The 15,492-nt window shown below is 33.7% G+C and overlaps 1 protein-coding gene across 6 annotated transcripts in view; it reads left to right on the top strand.

Moving 5' to 3' along the window:
• The first annotated feature begins 2,988 nt into the window (after positions 1–2,988).
• BMPR1B (bone morphogenetic protein receptor type 1B) overlaps positions 2,989–15,492 on the top strand; it is a 497,487-nt gene continuing 484,983 nt past the window's right edge. For all 6 annotated transcript variants that reach the window (XM_074275372.1, XM_074275374.1, XM_074275378.1 and 3 more), the window contains exon 1: positions 2,989–3,321. The gene's annotated coding sequence lies outside the window, so the exon portion shown is untranslated. The remainder of the gene's footprint in view (positions 3,322–15,492) is intronic.

Genomic DNA, 15,492 nt, shown 5'->3' on the forward strand with positions numbered 1-15,492 from the left:
TCTATGAACAAATATAAATGCTCAGTTTAGTCTTTAAAGCCTTTCACAATGGGTCCCCTTCCTACTTTTCTAATCTTTTAATACTTTGCTTCCCTCCACATGCTCCAAGTTTCAATGACACTGGCCTTGCTATTCCTTGCACATGATAGTCCATCTACTCTGTGCCTTTTTATTGGATGCTCTTTCTTCTTGTCTCTGTCTATCCGTTTTCCTAGCTTTCTTCAGATTCAGCTCAAATTTAATCCTCTTTCTGGTTTCCCCCAATGCTTGTACCTTTTCTCTGATGTTATTTCTAGTTTATTCTGTATATATCTTGTGCATGTGTTTACATACATATGAACACATATATGTATGTATATATGTATATATATGTATATGTATATATATATATATATATATATATATATATATATATATATATATATATATACATTCAGAAGATAAGTTCTATTATAATGTGAGCTCTTTGAGTTCAGGGACTGTGTTTTCTTTCTTGGTATCCCTAGAGCTTAGCACAATATTGGACACATAGTAAACACTTAATAAATTCTTCTTTTTGTTATTGTACAGGTTTTCTGATTCCTAGTCTAGTGCTATTTCTACTACATTTGAGATTTTAGGGATAATGTTTGCAAAATTAAATATTAAATCATCACATCCCAGGTTTTTGAAATTTCATGGGTTTATTAAGCTTATTCATATTGTAGCAAAGGACTAAAGTACATATCACTGTGTGATAGTACTCTTATTTCAGACAAAGTCTTCAATATTTTGTGACTTGTTAATTATTAATTACATTGATTTTGCTGGTTCATGTAATCTGTAGATTTACTTTATTTGTATCTTCTTCAGCAATCTTAGTGCTATGCTTTGCTTAGTGTATGCTTGGTGACATTGTGGCTACTTCTCTATGTGCCAATGTGCTAAGGTGTCTGTCAGTACAGGCAGATGCAGATTTGGGGAGAAGGCTACATTGATTAAACAACTTATGTTTTCATCTATGACATACCTGTTTTCTTCACATGATTGACAAAAAACTCCTTTAACTTCTGTTTTCCTTGCTTAGTTTCTCTTGCTATTTTCAGTAAAGGAAATTAAATATGCTTCTATCTTCCTCATGCATAGATATCTTTTTGTAGAAGAAAGTATAAAAGAAATAGCCAAAGTTGAGAAATCATTTTTGAAGGAAAAGTTATTATACTTTTAAAAGAAGCTTTGCCAATTTTTTGTTCTTTTTTTGCGGTTGGACTTAGAAATTATGTTGGTGGATATGATTATGTAAGATTACTCTCAAAAACTAAAAATTAAATTATGCTAAATGAATCTATGTTGTTTGAAAGATAATGTCAATACAGAAATTGGTTAATTCTGAAGACATATAAATTTATATTGCTAAAATTATATCAATATTTAAAAAGTAGGCATTGTTAACACTCTTCCTTTTCACTCCTTCCCCTCTTGCTTTTATACTGTTGAGATTCATAAAAGTTTTTCATTGTAAAGTAACAGAAGTCAGCCTACGTGTTTTTTTTCTACAAAGAGAGATTTACAGAAAGTTGCATACCCTGGGCAAAAACCAACCTTGATATGATTGGGTTTTACTTTACTGCTTTTCACTGATACAAAGAAGGTTCTGTGACTGGAGACATATTCAGAAAAGGCTGCATTTTGAAAAAATCCAAACCCAAACCAAGATATGAATTAAATAAATAAACATAATAAGATCATAGGAGTTCAAGATCTGACAGGTCTCACCAAGCTGGAAGGACCATTGTCTGAAGACCAACATAATTAAGTTTATTATCTAACAGTTGGCCATCACACAATCGATTTGTTTGTTTTGTTTTGTTCTTTGATTACACCCTACAGTAAGATGTGAATAAGTTAAAATCTGTGTCAATGAACGGAATGCCCAGAGTATTTAAAAATACGTATCTTGAAATAACGTTTCAACTGAGTTTCTGCATTTGTCTAATGCAATGGAGATAGTGGATATGACATAGAATTTGAAAATCGTGAGTTCCTACTCTATATATCCAACATTCCAAAGAAAGCCATGCTTAGTTGATTTAAAATAAAATGGCAAGAAAGTAGAAAAAGGGGCAATGAGTTCCAAGGATAGTGCCCTGGGAGTCACGTAATAAAGGATAGCCAACACTCCGTCAATGCCAGACCTTATCTATTTGGAAGATATGAGTAAAAGAGTAAGTCTAGAAAAGGCTAAAAATGAGTGAAGGCAGAAAAAAGTAAATTAGTAAGGCTCGGCTCCAATTATATTTCAATTACAAGCGGACAGAGATCTCCATGTGAGGTAGAAAGGCCTGGAATTATAGAACCCTAGTATGCTTCATTTTGACTTGTATTCTAGGCAGGCAACATTCTGTTCCCACGTTCATGCTACTAGCCAAGGGACACATGGATGAAATGAATAGCAAGGATTCCAAAATAAATAAAATGTAGCAATGGTTAAAACTTCATCTTGGAGTACATCAGGAAAGTTCCCTATTAACACCCTGGTGACTTCAGACAGCTTCTGAAAATATAAATGATTTGTTTTAACTTTTAAGAGGAAAAAAACTCAACAAACTCTATTCCTTTAATTGCCCATATTACCATATGTGAATCATATTTTTATGAATTCTATAAAATTTTAGCATGGTGTTAATATCTGGGAAATGCTAACTAATAATCTCTTTCATGGATAGGGAAAAGATTCTTTCCTGCCCCCCCCCCCAAAGAAATATTTCTTCCCAAACCTTAAGAGCTTTTTTTGGGGGGGAGGGGGTGGCGAGGGGTTGGAGGGAACTTCTAAAAGCCATATTCATCTTCCTGGCCAAAAGTAGAAGCGAGTCCTTTATAGTAAATTTCTAAGTGCATTAGAGAAGTATAATCCTGCTGCTAAGTGTTTGGCTCTCACTCTTCAATCACTAGTGGGAGCTGGAGAGGGCAAGTTTAAAAAAAAAAAAATAGAGGGAGTCTTAGGAGCCAGTGACTGGAGGAAAAAGCCAGTGGCTGAGGCTCTAACAGCTGCAACAAGGGGCTTAACTTTACGGTGTGGCGAGTCCGCGGTGAGGCAGCAGCAGCAAGGGCATCAGCGGCAGCAGTGGGCAGGGGGTAGCGGACAGCGGGCAACGCTGTCCTCGGTCAGGGATTTCTCCAGCAGCCAACAGCACTGCCCTCGTCTCGAGGACCTGAGGCGGAGAAGTGGGAAAAGGATAAGGCGGCGGAGGCGGCGGCTGCAGAGGCAGCAGCCACAGCCGAGGAGAAATCAACTAAGGGAGTCAGCCCTGGGCGAGCTCGATCGAGCCGCAGTGCAGCCGGGTAAGTTAGAAACATTGAAAAGTTTCTATGGTTTGTGGAATCCCGGCTCTGCCCAGGAGATACTAGATACTAGAAGGGCGGGAGAGTTCGTGTGGATGTACGCGGAGACAGAACTGGGAAAGGCTCGGGGTTAGGTGACCAGTGGAGAAAAAAGTTGGGGCTTGGCGGATGCTGGGTAGAGGAGCTGACCTGGGCAGCTGCAGAGTGGGGACGCTGCGGGTGGCCGGAATCGCGCGCAGTGGCTGACTTCTTTGGCCCCATCTGCAGTCCCGAAGCTGGGGGCGAGGAGCAATTGGTTTGGAAGCTGGGATATATCACTAAGAGAGTTTGAAGTGGCGGGGAAGGTGCTTTAATTTGGGGAAGGTGGTTTAATTTGGGGAAGGGAGATGTGTGCACACCCCTTGACTCAGCTGGTGAGACAGACATGAGCCACGAAGGGGGTGGGGGATATAAGAGAGGAAGAAGAAAAGGAAGAGGAAGGGAAGAAAGAAGAGGTAAGGGAAAAGGGAAGAAGAAAGGTCCGGCTCCTTTAGTTAGGTTCGAGACGAGCTGTGGAGGAGAATAGTAGACATTGGAAGTCCAGTCTGGGAGTCGGTTTGGCAAAACCTGCTATCATCCTGGGGCTGCTGAAAACTTGGAAAGACAGGACCCTTGGCGGAGGAGGGGGGGAGAAGTGAAGGAGGGGAGGAGATCAGGCCTCTCTTCGTAGAGCCACCTGTATATGTGTTTCAAAGCCTTTGGAACAATGCTGAGGAGCACAGCACCCCCCTACCCCCACCCCCAGTCCCCAACCGATCTAGCCTATTCATGCGTGTGATTCTGTTTGTGGCAGTTCTGTTTCTCTTAATCTCTGTTCGCCCCTGTCTCTTCAGGGATACACATTTCTGTTTTCTCGCAGGGTATCATTTGTTAGGTGTCCAGGCACTTGGTGCAGTTGTCCTTTTCCCTTACAGTAGCCACAGCCTGCATATAAAGTTTAAAAAACAACAACAGTAAAACAGGAACCAGGAAGTTAGGATTTCTAGTTGTTTTGGGGCTTTTGGACGGAATCATTAAGGTGAGGTCAGACCCCACGAAGATTAGAAGCAGAAGGGTGGCTCCAGAGTGATCTCTGGCAAAGTCACACGACGGAAAAGTGTCTGTAACCAAAGTGTTTAAAAAAAAAAAAAAAAAAAAGTCACAGGTCGCCACACCAAAAAGCCTGTAGAAAAAGGATCAGTTGGAAGTGGGAACAAAAAATCAGAAATCACAAAGGTAATTTAGGAAAAATTCTTTTGGAAACATTTGCTGTTTTAAAATGATCACAGTCTGTTTCATTTTACTTACGTATATTTTAACTTCTCCACTGAGAAATCTTAACCATTTTGGAGAGTGTGAGTAATCGTCCCAATCTAATAAAATACAGGTATATTAGAAAATGTCCCGGTTTACTGAGGCTTTATAGTTTTTTTTTTTTTTCTTCTAACTTTAGTCTCCAGTGATCGAGAATTATTTTGGCCTGGAAAGAAGATAAGGTGTAACAGTAACTTAAAAAGATGAAACATCCTAGTGTTTGGGAACTCAATATATATTACATCCTAGTGAAAATTTCAAATCCTTAGATCACTGTACAATGCAAAAAAGCTGTGTGTAATGTAGCTCTGTGTGTGTGTGTGTGTGTGTGTGTGTGTGTGTGTGTGTGTGTGTTCTATTTAGCAAGCCAGTACAATTTTCATATATTGTCATTTGTCTAATTCACTTTATCATTTAGAAAACCAACTTTTCTCTTTTGATTGAGTGGGTATTCATTACTGTCATCTCCATTTTCTCCAGGCTACTATTGATTTTTGAGGAGGGGATGATTAATTTGTAATTGACAAATCAAAATATTAATTTTTTGCTGTTTAGGAAAAGATTTATTTTATGTTAATGAATCGTCAATTGGGGAGGTTGCCATCTGTCTTTCAGGTGCTGCTACTACGAGTAGAATAAAAATAAATATTGTTGAACTGTTGAGTGGAAACACCAGAATTTTGTGAATTTCTATTACTGTTGGCTTATGCCTCTAGTATTTATAGCTTTGTAACCACAAAATTATTGCATATTTCTTGGAAAATTTCTCTCAAGTAAGCAATATTTGTTTTTTTTAAAAAAAGGCTAATTCAAATATCTCTTAAAAAGTTATTGGCACATTAAAATTTAATCTATTAATATCTGGTAATGGAAAACTGTGCTATGACAATAACAGATATTTCCCTATCTTATATCCTGTCTCTAGCAGATTTACCTGCCTAATTTTCTTTCTTTCTTTCTTTTGGAGAGGGGTAATATTAAGATTAGTTCTTTCCTGAGCCCTCATTAGGTAAATGGGAGGAGGAACTGATTGATTGGTCATGTGTAGGTTGCTGAAAATTACTTTGATACTGAAAAAAGTCCATAATTAGAAAATTGTATACATGAGATCAGAATTGGGACAAATGGGATTTTTATCTGGATTTGAAATGTTATATGAAAAGAGATTAATGAATTGCTAGGAGACTAAAAGTGCTTTTTGTTATGGTGGCAATTATTGATTACAGATTTGTGCAAGACTAAAATTTGTAATATTATATTATTTTTACTTGGTTGGAGTACAGCCTATATAATCCTATTTCCTTTTAGATGATATTCAGAAAGAGCAAAGTATTTCAGGATGCTTTTATGGCAAATTATTCTTAAGATACTTTTCCTATTTAGCTTTCATGCAAATAGAAGTGAATATATCTGGTTATAAAATAGACACAGATATTGGTATAACTCAACTTCTAATGTAAAATAATAAAACAAAAAAATAAGAACCCATGCTGATAATCATATATCATCCTTAAGCCTGAAATAATCTTTATCTTTTATCAAAAAAAATGAAGAAAGCCTCATTTGTCACAGAGTAATATAAATATGAAATTTCTATATAAGTCTAAGAGCTATATAGTTAACTTTGCTCTAAGAGCAAAGACTTCCAAATTTTTATTCATTTTGCTGGAAATCTTTTTCAGATATACCATGTAATCCAATAAATAACTTCTTAAACAGAGTTTAACTAACTCTTGGCATCTCTAGGTAACTAGGCATAATTTAACCTTTTCTTTAGTGACTTTTCAGTTATACTGTCCTCACAGGTCTCCAATACCTTCAGAACCAGTTTGCTTCTCCTAGGGTGCCAGAGGGCTGTGCTTTGAGTTCTTGTGTCCAGTTCTATAGTTTTTCTATTGATTTTACCATTGGCACTGTTAGCTCACTGATACTTTTAATTTGCTAAGTTAATCTGATATATACTAGGAAAGTCCTATTATTTTACTTAAGAAGTAAACTAAATAATTGCTAAACAATTTACTAATGTAGAACAAAAATGAACAGGGAAAGTGTTTAAATGATATATGGATGAGCTATTAATATATGTTAAATGTTTTTATCACTGAAATAATTATTTCCTTGAGCCAATTTTGATCTTTCATTTTTGTATTTTTTAAGTATCAGTTTATATAGTAGCACATTTTGAAATATAAGTCCACTTGTTGATTTTTTTGTATCTCATGTCACATTTTTATAGTGATCAAATGGTTTTATTTCATCCCTGGAGGCACATTTGAAAAGAAATTAATAAAAATGATAATAATGATATCCTAGCATTTATGTATAATTTTAAGGTTTGCAAAATATTTTACATATTTTATCTTTTGATCTTCATACTAGCTCTTTGAGGTAAGTACTATATGTAACCTGCATTTTACAAATAAGGAAACCAAATGATGTGCCCAGGGCCATCCGAACATTAAGCATCTGAGGTGTAATTCAAACTCAAATCATCCTAATACCAAATTGAGTTCTCTGTCTACTAACCCATGCTGTCTTGTGTGTGTATTGGCATGGATCTAATACACATACGTATATATAATCTCCAATTATTATGAATTATAGGATTCTGAATTCCAGGAATCTAGGGCCTGTAATGAGATATATAGCAGAATAAAGTATGGTGTTCATCAAGTTGAGCTGTAAAAGGTTGGGAAAGAGCCCTGAGATATACCTTTAAATATATGCTTATTGCTTGAACACTTTGACACAATATGTCCTTTAGAGAGGGTATATCCTCTGGGAAAAATCTATGTCAATGGGCACTTATTTCATTATTTGCTGATTTCTCTTGTTTCTTTATTTGTATCTCTGTTCTAATTGACTAGCCCCAATTAATCAAGATATGTATTCTGATCATACTTTAGGAAAACACACACACTCAGATAGAATCCCTTTTTTAAAAAAAAACAAAAAAAAAAAACTAGAGAAACTTTACTGAGGCAGATGATTTACAGAGAGAACAGAGATTTAGGCCTCTAAACACTATTATGACCTGATTGGTTATATTATATAAGAACTGCATTTACCTCTTTTTTCCTTATCCATACTGTACTTTAGAGGATTTTAGATGCTACTTAGTATGGATAGCACTGATATTAGGAAGTCCTGAGTCCAAATCATGCCTTAGATACTTTCATGCCTTAGATACTTAACTAGTTGTGTGATCCATGGAAACTTTCAAATAGAAGGAGGCCAGTCAAAATCCCACTCTTTAATTTTGATGATCTGTTACTTAAGCTCAGTTCTATGCTAATCAGCAACTTCTGAAACACCCATAATAACGAATACTAGTTCCGTCAATTTGACTGATTACAAAAAAGTTTTATAGCTTTTTGTGAACTTAGCTTTAGATGCTATGCAGTATTAATTTTGGAAGAAATTTCTTGAAAATTGTATATAGTTACAGGCAAAAGAAAAAAAAAAAGATTCAATCCCAATGCATTGCTTAGTAACAATAATTACACCAGCCTTTTGAGATAAAGAAACATATTAACCATTTTTATTGCACCAATTCTGATTAAATGACTTCAAGTATTTCAAACCAAAAATACATTCAAGTTCATTTGTTTATTTATGTCTAAAATACATCCCAAGAAAGTCTCTGCAGTGATGGTATATTTATTTAAATTAACCTCTCAAGTGTAATAAGCAAATTTTGTCCAACTAATACCATTAATAACCATGCACAAAAAGTATGAATTCTTATCAATTTTTTCTAGGAAAAAACTACTTTGTTGTCCAGTGTACACTTAGCTTTAATGATGGGAATTAACTTAAAAGCCTAACATTCAATTACTGGTTATCATTAGGCCCTAAGATTGTTCTATCAATTTAACATTCAAAACTGGGTGGATATGGGAGTTTGCTGTTATTGTTTCTCAAGGCATGGGTATATGAATTCCTGTATCATTTTGAAATGCTCCTTCTGCTATTACAGTTTGCCTAGGTATCTTACATTATTCATACAGTTCTTGAAATTTGTCCCTTTCAGATCAGAATTATTGACTTTCTCTGGCTCTTCCCTACCCTGTATGCAAAAATCTTCCTCTTGCTTTCACCAATTCCAATTATATATCTATATCTTTATCTCCATATAGAGATAAAGATATAGATATATATAGATATAGATATATATCTACATACATAGATATATATCTATATAAAATATATTATCTATTTATCTTTTCTCTTTACTTCTAAAATTCATTTGCAATTAATTTACATATGACATGCTATCTATGCTTATTTGTGATTTAACTTCCTTCACAATATATCCTGTTCATATATAATCTCCATCAGTGTGATCTTCCTCAGATTATTAAAAAAAAAAAAAAACCCTTACATTTTAAGAACTGTTTTTATGTAATACTTGTTCTCTGGAGTCCTCAGTGTAGTGCCTTGAATTGAGAGGAGAAATTGTATGAGGAGCTCTGGCTTTGGATAGCTCTACTTTTGACTACTATTAAGTTACAGAATCTTTCCAAACCTTACTTTTCTTCATTTGTGAAATGGAAAACATTCATAAAGAATTTCATAGTTAATTTTCATCATCAGAGATAATTTAGCCTCTACCTTTGGATGCTAATAACATTCCTCTTCTGGATTTTCTTTGTACGGAAATTTTAAAAAGGCATTGAAGAAGAAAAATGTAGAAACTGCATTGGGACTACACATAGAATTTCTAGTATTCTAGGCATTTTTTGTCGAGACAATACAACTTTGAGAGTACCAAGAGATAGATTTTCAGTATATCTGTAATATATAATAAAATCAGGTCTTATTATTTTAAAAAACGAGACCAGGAGAATAATAATAACTATGGACATAAATTCCTATTTTCTCATTTCTAAAAAAAAAAAATTGAGACTGGTCAATGCATACTTAAAGGAATTCTTTGATCAGATTATGAGAAATAAAAAGTATGTTTTTTCAGATTATTCTGTGTAGATTGATCTTTAAGTCATATTTGGCTGGAAAACTTAGAGAATACAATAACTTAATATTTGTTTAATATAACAAAATACTATCCCAAAGCCCAGACTTTGGCAAATTATCTGATGTGATATATGTTAGAATCGTATTATATTTTGTTTCTTATTCTTTTCTTGCTAGTCATATTTTAATAGTGAGTCTGCTTGTCAAATTTCTCTATATACTTCTAGATATTTTGGGATACAAATAGGTTTTCTTTCCATTTTTGGACTATGATATTCCAACCATCTTTCCTTGTAAACTGAGGAGTAGGCTTGTTCATTTCAGATTGATTTTTCTTTTGAAAGTGAAAATTTTTCTCCTGGCTACTGGTTGTTTGGTGTTGACATTATTTGGATTGAGTTGATATTTCTTTGTGAGTGAAATTTGGAATTTCTGCATGACAACATTGTTTGGACATTATTAATATGAACTCTACCCTTTCCTTTAAATATTTTATGGGTAGGTTTCCTATGTGATTTTCTGAAGTATGGTGGTAATGAGACTTTGTATTTGCATTTCTGAAAGAAATATAATGTTTATTTACTCTCTTTGCATTCTAATTTCAACTTCCTTGACTTTCAAGTATTTCATGCATTTATTTTTTTTGATTTTGATCAATTTCTTTTTTCTTTTCCAAATCTGTATTTTCAAAGAATATATCTTTTGAGATTTCTGTCATTGTTCATTATCAATTGTCCTTTGACTTTATAGTTTCAAGAGAATTCTAATTTCTATTTTAATCTCTCTTATTTAATTTGTTTCTTAAAATTATTTGTTGCTCTTTTGAGATACACTTGCAATTGCTACTTTGTTATTTCTATGACTAATTGAATTTGTTATATGTTCTATTTTCTTAGAAGATTCTTGCTTGCAAGTATTTGTTCATTGTATTGATTCCATTTCTATTTTGTTTATTAATTTTGTTCTTCATCAGCCATTTTGTAGGACTATTGGATTTTCCTTCCTGAACAGACTTTGAGTCCACAGAAGACAGACAAATAGATACCTCACGACTAAATGTAGATTTTTTTTTTTTTTAGATGGAACAATGAGTGAGTAATGAATGCTAGCAATAATATGATGAGCTTGCAATGTTAATCTCTTTTACTTTTCCCCATACTTCTTTTGTTAGTTTATATCTTTCCTTGTTTGTTATTCGTTATTTTTGTGAGAATCATTTCTTGACATTTTGAAATGGTGTTAGGAATAGTAAGGAGCAGATATTGCCTCTTAGTCATCCCTTATCACCTTCTGATGTACGGCCTTAGTCAAAAGTGCTAGCTCTTTTTCTCTAACTAAATACTAGTAGAGACATTTCATGGCCAATTATGCAAATATACTAAATGGTAATGGTAAAAATATACTAAAATGGTAGATATATAATGTATCTCTCAGTCTTAGTAATTCTCCCCAGTTCCTAACCAGTTATGATTAAATGATTTGAAGGATATATATTGAGGTTATTTCATGCTTTGGGTATTATAAATCACATTAATGAAAAATTCACTATTTTGGGGCAATACTTCTATGCTGAGGAAATATGAAGGAAATTCTATGATATCATGAGTCAAATATCATCTGAGATATCACAGGTGAAAATAGTTATAGAAGAGAAATTTTTAATTTCTTTAAAATCAATTAATTTATAAACATTCAGTTTTATGTTGTGTTGCTATTTGACCATCCAAACTGCTAGTGATTTTTCCTCTCAACTTTGTGTATATTTATACATACATGCACACACATGCACACATATACACATATAAAGAGTATTCTAGTTTATATTTTGACTATTATTTGCATTTCTTACTCATATTTTTGAGGTCTAAACACAGTTCTTTTCTTATAATAAATCTTTAGTAAATGTTCATTAAATGAATAACTTCTAATAGAAAATTTAAATTGTAATAGGACCAAATCTGGAGTGATATATAATGTTACATCAAGATTTTTATTCTTTATTAGATATAGTTTGATTTGGAACTTAGTACCCATATCTAAATATAATTTTATATAGTATTTTAAAATGATACTATGATATGGAGAATATAGTGTCCTTATTTTTCATTAGTGTAAGCACATTACTACTTGAAGTAGTATGTCATTTGAATTAAATAAAGTCTTTAAAGTATTTTCAAGAGGAATAAAAGATTACATATTATTTAACATGATACATTTGATGTTTCATGGAAATATGCCCAAATGCTATTTCTGGAATTAATTTAAATAAGAATTTGATATACTGTTGTATTATGCTCAGTTATGTTTCTCCTTAATAATTTTCAATGATCTTTATCCACTACTTACTTTAAGGTTCAAATTCTTGCAACTTTTATAGAAAAATATCTTTTAATTTGCCATTTTGTTTGTGAATTTAAATATGAATACATTTCTCTTTAAATTTTCCATGAGAAATTATTTATAAATTCATCTATAACAACATTTATTATATACATATTACTATGTTGTGTTATTAATTTAGTGATATGTTATATATTATTAATATAGTAACAATTTTTGGTCATAGGTACATATCCTACATATCCTAGACAATTTTTAAAATATATTTTTAAAATAACAGCTTGGAAGGAGGTTTCCAAATGAAGGATGTTTGATTGGTACTATTTAGTTTAGCACTTTTATCAGCAATTTGGATAACTTGGATATGATATTTTATCAGATAATTTGTATAACATCAATAAGAGGGAAGATCTTTGATTCCATGGCATATGAGAATAAGGAAGGAGTCGTGGGGGAGAACTTTGACCTAGAGAAGATAAGATTGTGGGTGGAATGGTAATAGCCAGCTTCAAGTATTTGATGGATTATTATTTGGAAAATAGATTGGACTTAATTGATTCATAGATTTAGAGCTGGACAGGACTTCAAAAGCCATCTAGTACATCATTTACAGATAAGAAAATTGAGACATAGGAAAGTTATTATTTATCCAACGTCAGTTAGGAAGTAATTGTGTTTAGACCACAATGAGAGGGATCAAGAATAATGAATAGAAGTTACGTAGAATAGTAAAATTTACACTTGGTGCGAAGAGGAGAAAAAAAAAAAACCTTTCTAATAATTAGAGTAAATTTCATCTAGTAAACTATGTAGGGCATAGTGGGTTCCCCTTCATTGGTGGCATTCAAATATTGATCGGTTGGCCTATTGGGACCCTGGATCTTTTAGAATCAGCCAGAGTCAGGATAATTAAAAGTCTTTATTTTTGGTCTTTTGGGGACGCTGTCAGGGGATTAGATCTAGCAATCTCCACACCTCCTTCCTCTCTCTACCGCAGGAGAATGAATCAATTTTCTCCTCCTACTCCACCCACTCATGCCACTTCCCCTTCTTTGTCCACACCCACCAATCGAGCCAGCACAGAATTAGTTGGGGAGGGTCATCCTCCAAACATGTGGCAATAGAGAATTGTCCAATTGGTGTTTAGTCTCATGTGCTAGATTATCTTGCATCTGCTCAGTTCTAGCCCTCTACATTGGCCAATTAGAGATTTTATTAAAATGGAGATACTTTTACTGGTATGGCTTTAACTAAATGGCCACTGAAGTCTTTTTTCAGAATCTTAAAATTTTTGGATTCTGATTTTGACAAATTTTTATCAGCTCATGTGCCACCTCTTATGTGAGATATTTCCGAATCCCTGCAGTTGTTAGTGTTTTCTCCCTTATTTTATATTTACCTATTGGTCTACTTGTTCTGGTCCTTCAGTGGGATTTAATTTCTTTGAGGGTAGAGATTTCATTTTTGTCTTTGTTTTCTCAAGGCCTAGCATAATTTATTACATATAGTAGACACTTAAATTGTCAAATTGTGGAAGGGTATAATTGGATTGTGTGTTAGGAGATTATTCAGGCAGCAGTATGAAAAAATATATTAGAGAGTGGGAGGCCAGAAGACAATTTTGAAGGTATTACAGTAGCCCGATAAGAAGAGATGTTGAACTAAAAAGAGGTTACAGTAAAAATAAAAAATAAAGAGAGGATATGAACAATATAATGGAAATGGAATAAACAAGGCCGAACCAGGCAAGATGTGCGGAGTCAGGGAGAAGGTAAAGACAAAAATTATTTAGTTATCTCTTGTTTAATTCCCCATTTTATCATTATGGAAGCTCAGGGCATGACTGAATATAATTTGCCCAAAGACCCATTGGTAGTAAATGGTGGAACTGACATTCAAATCTAAAACCTAAACCTAAACATTATGTTAAAATAATATTAAGACTTCAAAATTAGAAGATTAGGGATGGTGATGCTAGCAAGAGAAATCCAGAAATTAGAAAGCAGTTTTATGAGTTCATTTTTGGATAGATTGATTTTTGAGGTTTTGTGAGTCATTCTGTGGAGAGAAGAGTATACTGGAAGTCTTCAAATAGGTCCATGGTGGACTATATAGAATGAGAATTATCTCTATAGAAATCCAAATTAAGACAACTACATACCTCTCACATTGACTAAGATGACAGGAAAAGATAATGATGAATGTTGAAGGGGATGTAGGAAAACTGGGACATTATTGGTGGAGTTGTGAACTGATGTGCAGACCCTTTGATGGAGCAGTGCTTCTCTTGGTGCTCTATCCACTGCACCATCTAGCTGCCCCATGTGGCTCTTTTCAACAATGAGTTGATTCAAGCCAGTTCCAATGATTTTTGTGACACCTAAAGAGAAAACTGTGGCAACCAAGTGTGGATCACAACATAGCATTTTTATTCTTTTTGTTATTTTTTGCTTGCATTTTATTTTCTTTCTCATTTTTTCCTTTTTAATTTGATTTTTCTTGTACAGCAAGATAATTGTATAAATATGTATGCATATATTGGATTTAACATATTTTTACCGTGTTTAATATATATTGGATTACTTGCCATTTAGGGGAGGGGATGGGGAGAAGGAGAGGAAAAAACTGGAACACAAGATTTTGCAAGGGTTAATGTCAAAAAAGTATTCATGCATATGTTTGGAAAATAAAAAGTTTTAATAAAAAAAAAAGAGAGAGAGAGAGAGAATTATCTCTATAGTGTTGAGAGTTGAAATCCTGAGGTTTCATCACTAAAGGAGACTTTTAGGTAGAAAAGACCAAGTCTAGGCTCTTGGGAGATTGCCAATCTAGAGGCAAGAATGGAGTAAGAAGGCAGCAAAAGAGTGCAAGGAATCATTTGAAAGATAGGAGAACTGTACTCTTTAGTATAGTTTAGCTCAAACCAAAGGAGTGGAAATTATTAAACAGGTAGTGATAAATTTACCAGAAAGTTCAAGGAAGATTAGGACAGAATATAGGGCATTGTATTTAATGATAAGATGATACTAGTGACAGAAAACTAGATTCAGCAATTTGGTAGGGATGGAATGAATATAGATTGTAAAGAGTAGAAGAGCAAATGGGAGGTAAGGTGATAGCAGAGGCTACTTTTTTCTAGAAGTTGGGCACTGAGAAAAAAGAGAGGGGAGCTTAGCTGGAATGAATTCCAAGATCAAAGAAAAGTTTTTTGTTGTTGTTGTTGTTTGTTTTTTTGTTTAGAAGAGTTAAACATAGTTGTACACACTCTTCTGAAGGAAAGGAAAACAAATCCTCATCTGAAAAATGAGGGGATTTAACTTGGTTGATGACTTTTTACCTAAATTTCCTATGATTCTAAATATTCTTCCCAGCTCATCTCTCATGATTTATTTTCTCCTTAGGACTGCTGTCTAAAAGGAATAAAAAAAAAAAAAATGACTGTGCTAATTTTTATTGCTTGTCACATAGCCTTCACAGCAATCACTCTTTGACTTTTAAATTGGAGGGACTAGAAGTTGTAGG

Source organism: Sminthopsis crassicaudata, chromosome 6, assembly GCF_048593235.1.
Source record: "Sminthopsis crassicaudata isolate SCR6 chromosome 6, ASM4859323v1, whole genome shotgun sequence".
NCBI classification, from domain to species: domain Eukaryota; kingdom Metazoa; phylum Chordata; class Mammalia; order Dasyuromorphia; family Dasyuridae; genus Sminthopsis; species Sminthopsis crassicaudata.